Genomic DNA, 12462 nt, shown 5'->3' with positions numbered 1-12462 from the left:
CCCCCCCACACACACACAGGAGGAAGATTCAAGGTGTATCCAGAGCAGTCCCTGTGACACAGCATGTCACAGGTATTAATTACCTACCATTTGTTTTCTGTTTTTCCTTCTGGATCTTGTAAGCATGAAGACTAAGTTAACAAATACTCGGTTTGACTTATTCTGATGAAAATGCAAAGTCAAGCAGCAAAGCTAAAGGACATTGATGGGTTTAGATATTTATTTAATGCTGATTTATGGAGTTCATTACACAAAACATTGATTAACAATAACTTTTCCCCAAACAAAACTCAATGTACAGCAACAGGGTAAAACTAGACACAGACCTCTCAGCCCTGACGTCACAGCCCTAGGCATCGGAACCGTAGCTCTCTAAGCACCTTGTCACAGTTTCATCCCTGAAAACAAGGGAGGTGAAGAGGAGACCTAGTGAAAAACTTCATTAAAACCAGCATAGCATCTACCCCGTGACTCCCTGTGACTACTGTTTGCTGCGGCCTTTATCAAAGCACCACCATCAAGTTATGATACTGACAGATTCTCAGAGTAGGAGGTGGATTTTAAAACCCACTCAGAGCAGCCTTGTGTGTGAAGTGGGCATGACAGCATATAATGTACGCTGCAGGCGTCAGGTGAGGGAGCTGCCAGGCCTCTGTCTGTGCCTTGTTGATCTCACCCTACTCTGAAGCTATGAAAACAGCTATCACTTATTCTGCGTTAGGAACAGTGCTGAATTTGTTTTCATTGTTGTTGTCTCTTTCAATCACAGCGCCTGGCTTTTCCCTTTCACTCTGCTGCCGCAGTGATGATACGTCCTGCCAGCGTCCACCTCGTCACAGGAACTGGTATTCTCTGAGAACGACTGTACTCACTGCTGCATCCCTGTCCCCTGCTACAGAGCCTAGAACTCACTAGGGGTTAATTAAGGGCAAGGGAAGCATCTCTTCAGAGCTAGTAAGTGTTGGGGGCAAGATTCAGGCTCTGCTCAGCTGGACCACAGAAGACATAGAGTTTCTACTAACTTCCTGGGCAGCCACCTGATTTGAAGGACATCTAACAATGAATCAATCTCAAATTAATAGATCAATTCAGCACCTGCTCAACCTTCACCCTAAGATGAGTGAGGTGTGAGCCTCAGGCCTGGGTTCTTGTTTTCTCTAAGACGGTAGCAAAACCACTTCTGGGCCTTACTGCTTTTAATTACGTATTGATGGTGCTGCTAGTCTCAAAGCTTACCACCCACAGCCAGCACTTTGAACAACCTTTCTCTCTCCGTCCACAGCATACATCCTAGTATTCGGGAGCCAGCCTGCCTACACTGCTTGTTAAAGCATTAGGAATTTTGAGGCAGTTGTTTAATTAAAAGTGAAATTTATAAAGAAGTGAAATACATTAAAAGTAAAGTAGATTGCAATGGAGAAAGGGTAATCTTTTTAACTATTTCAGCACAGTTTAACATCCACCCCCCCAATCATAATTTAAAACTTCCCACCTCAGAGTTAGAGGAAGGCAGTGCTGAATGGGTGTGACTAAAATACATAATGTTTGAAAATAACTGTTTGAATAGTTTAAAGAATAAATTTTAAGATGTTGTTTAAGTGGAAAACTCTTCCCACTTAGTGAAAAGGTAACTAAAAATGGATCATGGATATAAACAGAAACAGAAAACTTGCCTGAGACACCATGGCAAGGATGTTGCGTGTCTAAAACTAGGAAAGACTCTTAGACATGCCATCGAGAGCCTAAAAGGAAAATCACCAATGAGTCATATTTGCCAAAGTCAAGAATTCTTCATGGAGTGGAGGCAAAACCCTTCTAAGAGGAAGACAAAACTGGCACAGACTGGAATAGAAAACCTATAAATGGTGTATCTGAGAATTTCTTTTATGAAGAAAATATATAAAGAGCTCTTGAAACTCAAAGGCAAACTATCAACTTAAAGAACTGGCAGAAAAGCTGGGTGCAGTGGTGCATGCCTGTAATCCCAGCACTTGGGAAGGCAGAGGCAGGGAGATCTCTGTGAGTTCGAGGTCAGCCTGGTCTACAAAGTGAGTCCAGGACAGCCAAGGATACACAGAGAAACCCTGTCTCAAAAAATAAAACAAAACAACAACAACAACAAAAAACCCTGGCCGAAAATAGAGACCTAATGATGGAGGTCCGTGGAGTGGCAAATTAGGGTAAGGAAAGATGCCCAACCTTATTAGTCAGTAGGTTAAAACCACAAGAAAATGCCAGCACCAACCATGGAGCAACAGAAAGAAAAAATAATAAGAGCTGTAGACATCTCTGCAAGCGTGTAGGAAGGTTGGTGCTCATGCACATAGGAATAGTATGAGGGAGGTTCCTCGTGCCAATCAGATGACCTTACCAATCATTCTTGCACCCTCATCCCAGAAAAATGAAAAACTGCAGCTATGTAAAACATGTATGCTGATGTTTATGATGACTATAATCATAATCACAAAATGGGGAAATAACTCAAGTATTCATTATTAGGAGAAGGTCAGGTTGATGCAGCGATACAATACCGCACATCAGAACTCGGTGGTGTGGAGGTGTGGATGAAGCCTCAGGATGCTGGCTTGAGTGGATGAGATAGCTGATTGGATTGAGAAGCAGAGAGAGTTTAGTAAAGCTCATATCTAGGCAACTCCGTGTTTGCAGGGAGGATTAATGAACGCTAAAGATCTGTCCTGTGTGTTGGTTGCACCATCCCAAGGGAATAAAAGGAGTTGGGAGAAAGCCACTGAGAGGAGCCACAGCCACGCCTTCTGCTGCAGCAGTGTTCAGCCTCATCACAGGCTCAGAGTCAGTACAGCCAATGGCTTCTGTGGCTAGCCAAAATGAACTCTGCTTCCTTTAAATTGTTTATCACAGTGACAAGAAAGTGACAAAACAGAGCGGAAAGTCTCAAAAGTTGACATGATAGGTTCTGTTACAGTTTCATTTTGTTGCTGGGATAGCACACTTTGAGCAAAGGCAACTTAGGGGAGGAGAGGGTGTATCTGGCTTGCATGTCCAGGTCAGTCAGTCTATCACCAAGGGAAGTCAGGGCAGAAACTTAAAACGGAAATTACGGAGGAACCTGGCTTGCTGGCTTGCTCCCTGGCTTGTGTGTAGGCTCAGGCTTAGCTAACTTTCTTAGACATCTGAAGACTGTACTGTCCACAGGAGGCTGAGGTGTCCTGCTTTAATTTATTATGAGGACCAATCTGATCTGGGTGACCATCTCTCAGCTGAAACTCTGCCTCTCAGATGGCTGCATAAGTCGAAAACTAAGGCTAATCAGGACAATGTTTATAACAGCTCGGAAATACCAGAATGACAGAGATAGTGCTTATTAAAGGCTGGTAAGCTCACGGTGACAATGTGAAGAAAAGCCTTATGGAAGAGCTCTGTGTCCTTGCAGTTCCATTTACCTACACACAGAAGCAGACTCTTGCCACCACCACCATCATCAGTGTTGCCGTCACCATTCATCCACAGCATTACTGCCGCCGTCACTACCAGCACGAGGAGAGAAGTGCATGCATGACAAGCAAGTGAAAAGCTACAGTTTTACGTTGGTATAACACCCTGGGCTCCAGGCTATTAGGTAACTGCAGCTATTTGTTGGCACTGGGAAATGGAGGGAAGGCAGAGCAAACAATTGTTTTTTCAATTTTGTACTTTCTTATGTATCTATAATTGCTACAAAATAAAAAGCCAAACAAAACAAATGCAGAAAACAAATACTCAAAAAAAATCACCCGTTTCTTGATCTTTTACTGTTAAGTATGCCATGAAATTATTTACATTGTCTGCATGATGGGTGCATTTATTAGTCAGCTCAGGCTGTTGTAAAGCACACAGTATGCCTTCAGCAGCAGCGGTTTGTTCTTCACTGCACTGAGGCTGTCTGAGAAGTCCAGCATCAAGGGGATAGTAGCTGCCATTCCTCATGACAGCCCTCTTCCTGGCTTGCAGGCATCTAGTCATTGTGCCTTAACATGTTAGAAAAGAAGGCAGGAGGGAGGGAGGGAAGAAGGGAAGGAGAGGAGGAAAGAGTTGTGTACCCTGATTCAGCCACCTGTCAGCACCCTAATCCCACAGCACAGGAAAGCGCTCTGGCTTCCCCGGCTCCAACAGCGACCCGAGAAAGACCCATGCTTCTAGCAAGTGTGCTGATAGTCTCCTGTTCTTTTTGTAAGACACAGTCGGAGCAAGATGTTTTTGCACACCAGGTGCTTCACAGGATGATCATATCAGTCTCCTTCTAACACTCCTTGTTTCCCGTCCTTACATCCAGCCTCATCGGCTCCCTCAGCTTACTTGATCCCATGTGTGCTTTGAGCTCTTCAGATTCACCCAGACTTTTCACCTTCATTGTAATTAACCCCGAGCCCACTGTTTAAAGAGTTTCCTCTCCCGTGTTGTTCCTTCCCTAAACTTCCCAAGGTAGCTTTATCTTCGAGTTCCTGCAGAACAGACGTAAATTCAGCCCATTTTCCCTCACCATATCACATCACACATGCCTGTGGCTTAGGTCGTACAGCACTGTTATTTCCTTTGGGAAATTTGGCTCCAAATTTTATCACAATCACTAATTTATTGCCTGTGCATGTAAAAACTTTAAAAGGTCTGGCTCAGTGGAGCAGCTTAATCAAAAAATGTTAGTTTTCTCTCCAGGCCTCTGTTCTCTTGTCTGTAAGTTGTGAATAATACCAAAAAGTTATAGATGCAATCTGTGAACCACAATCTGTGTGAAGTGCACTTGGTATAGCTGGACTGTGTGTACAATGACAGTTACCCGCACTGCCATGAGCATGTCACTGTACTGACGTCAGAGTTCTGGGTTCCTGTGTGTCCATGAGTGTGTGGTGGAGTAGCTGGCCTCAGAGTCAGAAGGTGTGAGATCTCCTCTCCGGTCTTCCTATGGCCTTGGCCTTGTCTACGTGACCTTGGGTTAGTCAGACTTTCAGGTCAGCAAGGCGAGTGTGGACCAAGAGACAGGGCTGAGCCTCTGCCCCTCTCCGCAGCCTTGGCAGTCTGATTACACATTGCTGTGCTGGGCCAAGTCCCTCGCTCTGAGCTGGGCTCTCGGTGACAGGCGGCTTCTCTCGAAGCCCGTGGGCTGCTGCTCGGTGTGGACGAGGGCTGTGGAGATGTATCCTTGAGAGCACAGACATCGGGCCATTGCCCTTCGGTGGATGCTGACTAGAGAATGGTTATGGCCTTCAGTTTATGATCACCGTGGCCATTTGGAAGTTATGGGAAAAAAGCGCAATGCCTGAGAGTGGAGAGGCGACACACCTGACGGCTCTTTTTCTTAGCTGTGGCAGGGGTGCCTCTCCCATGGGTGAGCCCGGTGACACTCTCCAGCTCATCCTCTGCAGACACAGCAGGTCATGGGACTAGTGGCCTCAATGACAGAGGCGGGGACACAGATGCCCAGAATCCCAGAGTGCCACAGTTGGAAGAGCCCTTGTCTAGTCTAAACATTTGATTTTACACATGAGGGAACTTCATCTCAGAGAGGCCAGAGGATGCCTGCAAGGTCACAGAGTTAGAAGCAGAATTTGGTCAGGACAGCAAGCATATGCTCTGGAATCACAGCTGAAGCGTTGTCACCTTTCCCAGCACCATCTACCAGGGGCAAGGACAAGAGTGAGGCCCAAACAGGCAGTATATAGAACATTAACCCTTTTCTGCCCCCACTTCTCAGGTAATGTCTGACCAATCAAGACTATGGTGAAACAGTTGAAGGAGGTTTGGAAACAGAAACCCAGTTTCTAATTCTTTGCCCCATATGAATAGCAAAGCCATTGTCTTGAAGGTGTGTGTTGCTGAATCCTAGATCTACAAGCACCTGGAACTTTGAAGCCCCTTTCTCTGTGGTTAAGCACATATCCGGCAACATAGTTCAGGACATGGGAAACAAAGAACATGGTTGTGTCTCCCCAAACATACCTGTCATGACTCAGAAGCCCTTTGCTAGACACAAGCTCTATGAAGGACAGGCCCAGGAACGAGTTGGCATGAGGCCTGGCATTTGGGAGGCACTTGGGACAGCTGGTTGGATGAGCCCGGAAGGTGCCACTCACGCCAGTGACTACACTATCACAGAACACACAGTAGAATATGAAATGGTTCGGCAGTTGGAACCCTTTAAGACGTGATGATCAGCTCTGTGATGAATGCCCAGACATTACTTTTTCACACTTGCATAAGAAAGGCAAGCGAAGTGAGAAATATATTCTTGCTTTTATTCTTATTTTAGTAGCGTAAGCACGAAGTCATAATTCAGTAGTTCTGTCTCTCATTGTGTCTTAAGCAGAAGTACAGGGTGAAGTGCCGCCTGTGGCTCTCTTTGGGGCATCTTGTGTAAGCCAGGACTCTCCTTCCATCTCCTTTTCTCTGCTGCGGAATCTGAGGCCTATGACGTAGGCCTGAGGAAGAACACAGACACCTCAGTACTGAGGCCAGATGAGCATGGGGAACTCAGGAAGGCTCCTATGGCCAAGCCTGGCAGCTGCCAAATCCCGCTATGACCCTCTGGAATCTCCCTTGCTCGTTTGAGCTCTCCCAAACCAGTGGGCTGTGACAGTGAGCATCCAGAGTCATTCATGAACCTGGGGTTGCAGACATACCTGGTGCTAATGTCTGGATCTTTCACAGCAACCCCACAGGTGTACAGGAAAGGGCTGCCAGATGCATTCTGGGCTTTGAGTGCAAAGAGAACTCTACTCTGTGGGGCTTATTTGTAACTGAAAACATAGCCTATCCAGCCCTAGCTTTTTATTGCTGTCTGTAAAACCACTTCATCTGAGGATGTCACAGAGGCCAGATTCTGACTCCTGTGTCCTCTCGGCTGTCTGGTTTGGGAATGTAAATGTGCTGGTTCCGGGCAGATGGCTTGTGGGGAGTGAGCGCATTCCACTACCCTCTGTTCTGTGTGGCCTGAAGTCCCGAGCTTCTCCAATTCCTGTTTTATTTAAGTGTATACTAGAAGAAGCTTTAAAGATGAAACTGAAACGTCGATGGCAGGTTAAACAGCTTGATGGTTTTACACTGTAAACTGTCAATACTTTGAAATGTTTTGATAACCTTGGTCTAATTCAAACCTGATAAATTCAGCATTTCAGTTATTTCAAAGAGATTAATTTTTGCTTATTTTCAGATATAACAGAGGAGTTCTTAAAAGCTACAGTCATTGCTATTAGGCTAGTGCCTTTTACATTAATATCAATCTGGGGGTATAAAATGCATTCATCCTAAACTCTGGGTAATTATAATGGAAACGAAAACCAAATTGTGGAGCTGAGGACATAGCTCAGTGCTAAAAGCAGTCGTTGCTGGGAATTCAGTTCCCAGCACTCGTATAGTGGCTCACAACCATCTGAAACTCCAGTTCCAGAGGATCTGATGCCCTCTTCTGGCCTCTGTGGGCTTGGGGTACATGCATGGTGCACAGACATACAGGCAAAACACCCCTACAGATAACATTTTTTTGACAGTTAAAGTCTTTTAATAGAAAAAGACAATCACGTGTGCAGGCATAACAACACACTTTTCCCAATTCCAGACAGCTGAGTCTCAGTTCTTCACTTTGGGATGAGGGGTGCTGTGCACACCGAACAACCAGAGTGGGCTCTCTCCTGGGGCCCTAGTGTCAATTGTTCCTGGGCTTCATGTTCTGCTGCATCTTCTTCACTTCAGACGCAAACAGAGCTTCTGCTGAGGCTGTGGAGTCTGGTTTGGTCTGACTGGGCTACATCGGCTAAGACCACATCCACCATTTTGATAAACATGGGGCATTTGCATGGGTGCCGAGCATCTTCAGTCACAGGGATAATGTTGGTCCTTTTCGTGGCCAAGTTGATGATGAGGTGACAGCCAGAGCCTTGGGAGAATTCTACCATATGGACCAGACCAGCCAAGTTGACGGTATCAGAGAGATGACAGACCATGGTGCCTGAGGTTGCACCAAGCTAGAGCACCTTGGTCCACGGCTTGACCTGGATCTGGTCTATGCTGCCCAGGACTGCTGCTAGCTTGGACCAGAAGGAGTTCCAGGCTCGGTGCTCAATTTTGTCTCTCTGAAATAGATTCTCTTTTCTCCATACACAGATTCTCCAGAGACCAAATTCTTTGCCACAAGGGTGTCCTCCTTTCCGCCACAGTGGCAGTGTGCTTACACCATCACATTCTTCCCTGACTGGTTTCCTGTTTTGCCTCCTGGCTACCACTGACACGCCAGTTGCCCCCTGACTGAAAGCCTCCACCTCCTCCACCCCTCAGGCCCTGCAGCCACTACCTCTGCCTCACCCTCCACCAGAGACTCCCTGTTCACCACCAAAGCTACCTCAGCTACCTCTGTCACCAAAGCCTCCTCTGCCACCACAGCCACCCCCACGGGGGCAGAAACCTGGGTTCATTACTGCATTCCGATAGCACAGCTCATGTAAATTTGTGGCATCCCCCAACTCTCAGATAAAATACTTTTTAAAGAAAGTTCATACATTATAAACTTGGCAACATTTTTATTCTCTATGTTAACCTGCTAATAAGTGAGCCGTTGTTTTGAGTTTGGATAATCTCCCACAAAGACTAGAGCTACCCACGGTGAGGCGTCAATAAAAACTGGCTTGGTAAATATGTTTCATATCCTTAATTTTTCATAAAATTGGGCTTGTTAGTGCTTTCACATATAAAAACAATGTAATAGCTAATAAGTTTATAATATTCCGGTATGAAAGGCACTCTACTCAGCAGTAGGCAAATGCATTTGGAAACAAGTTACATATATAAACATCTAGAGACACAAAGGCACATACCCATAATCTTTTAAACGCCCAGGTGAGTTACTTAAAATGTTAAAAACTCATGACTATGAGTTAAATGTTTATCATCCACCAGCTGCTCTGGACCACTCTTGCAGAAAAGGCTCACAAAGAAGTTTGGGTTGGAGGAATTTTTCTTGTCTGGCTCTTCCAAACACAACTTTGTATTAGCATGTTCAATAAACCAAGTAACACTTTCACTGGATTACTGCGAGCCATTCTTGACCCTCATTTCATTCCAGTTGGAGGTAATTACTTGCTGCTAATGCAAAATGCAAAAGACACCCTTAAATTCAGCTGAATTATTATGTAGATTGGAAATCAGACCTCTCAACTCCTCTCTCCCTATAACTCTTTTGTCTACTTTATCAAATAGAAAAGTTGACCTGATTTTTCATGGGAGGGGAACCTGTCATTTACAATAACATACTGGCTCTGGGACTCTTGGAAGAAATAGGTGAGCTGTCTGAAGAATGACATCACAAGTGAATGAATGAATCAATAGTAATGTTCACTTTCTGTGTGTAACAGGGAGGAGGAAGGCAGCCTCTACTCCTTTTTCATATGCAGCTTTGAAAATACAAGCTTTGGTTTAAGGCGCTATAAACAGAGCCCAGGTGATTTTGTTGTTGATCTCGTCTGGATGGAATCTCTGCTTATTAACTCATTTATATTCAAATCAATCATTTCGGTGCACTAAGAGCTCATCTCTGGATTAATAGTATTTACAGTAAAAGTGAGCACGGGTTTTTCTCAGCTTCATTCCAGGAATCAATAAAAAAACAACAGTAAAAGGCTATTTTTTTCCTGGATACCTAACTGGCTTCCCAAGCATCATTCCACTCAGAGGAAAGATTCTTCTACCACAGCAAGAGGAAGCAAATGCATGGCTTCTACTAGGACCAAGAGAGCTGGGTATAAAGTTCAGCTGTCAGGAAGAAAGTCATTTGCCACAGGCCTGGAGACCTTCGGGGAAATCTACCCATCAGTTTCGCTAAGCCAGGAGCTGTGTATGCTTGGCTCTCCCCTGCATGGCGAGCAAAGTCCTGAAACATTGTATTTCCTAGAAACAGAAACTAAATATCTTCCATAGATTAAAAAGACAACAAGTCAACAGTAAACTTGTGGGGCTGGGCATTAGTTATTTTTCACAGTGTAGAGAATGAAAGTCTACAAAACATAGAAGAAACATTTCACTCAAGTATCAGGGACCCCAGAGTGATTGCTAACCCGGGCTAGTGTCTGCAGGGCAGGCCACAGGGAGCATAGTGACTGATCTCCAGGGCTCCTGTCTGCAGGGCAGGCCACTATGCTTCCTTCCATGTTCTTACACTTTCCAGTTTCTGTGTATCATTTTTCTTCTGGTTTATTAAAAATACTACTTCCCTGCAGCCTTGTTCTGAGAATCTTGTGTAGCCCAGGCTGGCCTCGAACTTGTGATCCAGGATGACTGAACTTCTGATCCTCCTGCTTCCACCTCCTGAGTGCTAAGACACCACACTCTGCTTCTGAGGTGCTGGGGACCAAACTCGGGGCTTTATATATGCAAGGCAAGCACTCTGAACGAAGCTACGTCTCTAGCCTCAGCACAGCTTACAAAAGACCTCCTCTTTGCCCACACAAACATCAACCCAGCAACACAGGAAAAGCAGATACGTTTCAGCTGGCATCTTAGAGTGTGGGGCCACGCCCAGGCCCAAGGGATATTTCCCAGATGCTCAGTATCCACAGCCCACTGCACAGACATTTCCCCAGTGACCTCTGTGTTGACATGGCGGCTCTGCTGGGTCAGGACAGAATCCAGATCCATCCTCAACTTTCTCAGCAAGCCACTCCAGCTGGAGTCCAAGCTGCCCAGTGTCCCCAGGACTCCAGTGAGACAGTCTTGAATTCTCATAAATTTATGCTTCAGAAGATGATCCGGCTCTTGCCTAACTTGATGTTACTCACTTACTCGATGTCAACTTCCTTCGGTGAATTCTGGCCACAAAATGCTGTACTTGTGGATCTAAAGCGGATACCTGGAAGAAAATCTGGTGGACATTTCTATGGGAAAGCAGTGTCCTCAGATGGGATGCCAAGCTGGTAAAACCTGTAAATGTTAACCTTTAGATATGGCCTTAGTCAAGAAAACTGCTTTTTAGAAAGTGCTAGCCTATCTTAACAAATTAATTCTCCAGATTTCAATTCAGTTCGTTAATTAATTTATTAATTATTTCGTTCATTCATTCATGTTTTCATTTATTCCTTCCACTCAGCAATCAACAAACACATGTTGAACACAAGGCTAGAGTCCCACTCAGGACACTGGGGACGATACAGTGAACAAAGGGAACCAAATTTCTGCTTCTATGTACATTTAATTCTTGGGCTGAGGAGAAGTTACAGGTCAGTAACTACTGGCATGAGAATGGGAGGAGCAGAAGTAAGCGCATGTCTTCTCAGTACTGCAAACACCTCTGATCTGACCCTCCTCCTGTGACTACGCACAAGTCCTTCACCAAAGAAAACTTCCTCTTTTTCATGCTGTGTCCTGGTGCTTATCACATCTCTTAGCAAACTGTTCACCGCGGACATGATAGAGTAGCCTGCTCTCTCTGTACTGTAGGAAAGGAAGACACTTGCTAAGGAGCTGTCGCTAGTGTTCTCAGACCGCTGGCACTGTCTGCCGGAGATCTGGACACCGTACATCAGGGGAAGCGCTGCCGTGTCCTGCCAGGATGAAAACCATGGCCTTGGGCGGCCTTCGGGGGATGGAGCAAACCAGGAACACGCGCTCTTCTCTTCTTTTGATCTGCCCACCTTCGGGACCTTGTGCTGCTCAGCACATGACCAATAAATAAGTCACTCGCCGGGCCTCCAGCTCCCCTTTATATGAAGTGTGCAAACCTCATCCTTAACAATTTACTCAGGTATTTTTTTCACACCAGCGAAGCCCCACATGGTTGAGACGTGAGCTCACTTGCTATTTTAATATTCAGGTCCCTTCTCCTTGACAATTCTTAACATTTAGCCCTGAGTAGTACAGAGGTCAGAACCCATGGTCAAATAACCTAGATTCTTGCACATGAGCCACAGGGCAATGTATCAGCCACGGATGAGTAAACAACACACATAGGTGTGGTTCTGGGAGGTAAGTTGGTATAATGGGTTAAGACTACAGACTGCAGAGCCACAGTGGGTTTGAATCCCATCTCTACCAGTAAAGAGTCCTGAAAATGGAGCAGATGAATTAAACTGTCTTTAGCTCAGGTTTTTAATCTATAAAACGGAAACAGCACCAACATTTTCAGGCTGATATGAAGAACAAATTAATACTCAGAACATGTTTAGAGCCATAGACCTCAATAAACACTGTCATGAATAGAGATTACATGGTAAAAACCACCTGGTGTTGGCTATCAAGCTCTCTCTCTCTGAGGCCATTGCTCACTGTTATAACCTTAGGGAGAAGTGAGAGGCATTTTTTATATAATTGAAGGTGTCCCACCTGAACTTTTAAAAGGCAGAATGGGTTAATCAGATTGCTGTGTGTCTGTAGCTGACCTGGGATGAATCAGCTGCTATGGATCCCAAGTTGTGCTCTGTCTAGACCTAGGCTTTGGGGCAGCTGCTGTAGATGTCTGCAGAGGTGGAG

General features: G+C 45.3%; 1 protein-coding gene and 1 pseudogene across 2 annotated transcripts in view; both read right to left on the bottom strand.

The window, feature by feature from the left end:
• St6galnac5 (ST6 N-acetylgalactosaminide alpha-2,6-sialyltransferase 5) overlaps positions 1-12462 on the bottom strand; it is a 180739-nt gene that overhangs the window by 102604 nt on the left and 65673 nt on the right. The window lies entirely within an intron of this gene.
• On the bottom strand, positions 7579-8420 carry LOC129682137 (rRNA 2'-O-methyltransferase fibrillarin-like; annotated as a pseudogene).

This window comes from Psammomys obesus, unplaced genomic scaffold, assembly GCF_907164565.1.
Source record: "Psammomys obesus unplaced genomic scaffold, mPsaObe1.curated_primary_1811, whole genome shotgun sequence".
Taxonomy (NCBI): domain Eukaryota; kingdom Metazoa; phylum Chordata; class Mammalia; order Rodentia; family Muridae; genus Psammomys; species Psammomys obesus.
Note: the sequence above shows the minus strand (reverse complement) of the source record. Positions and strands in the feature narration are given on the sequence as shown.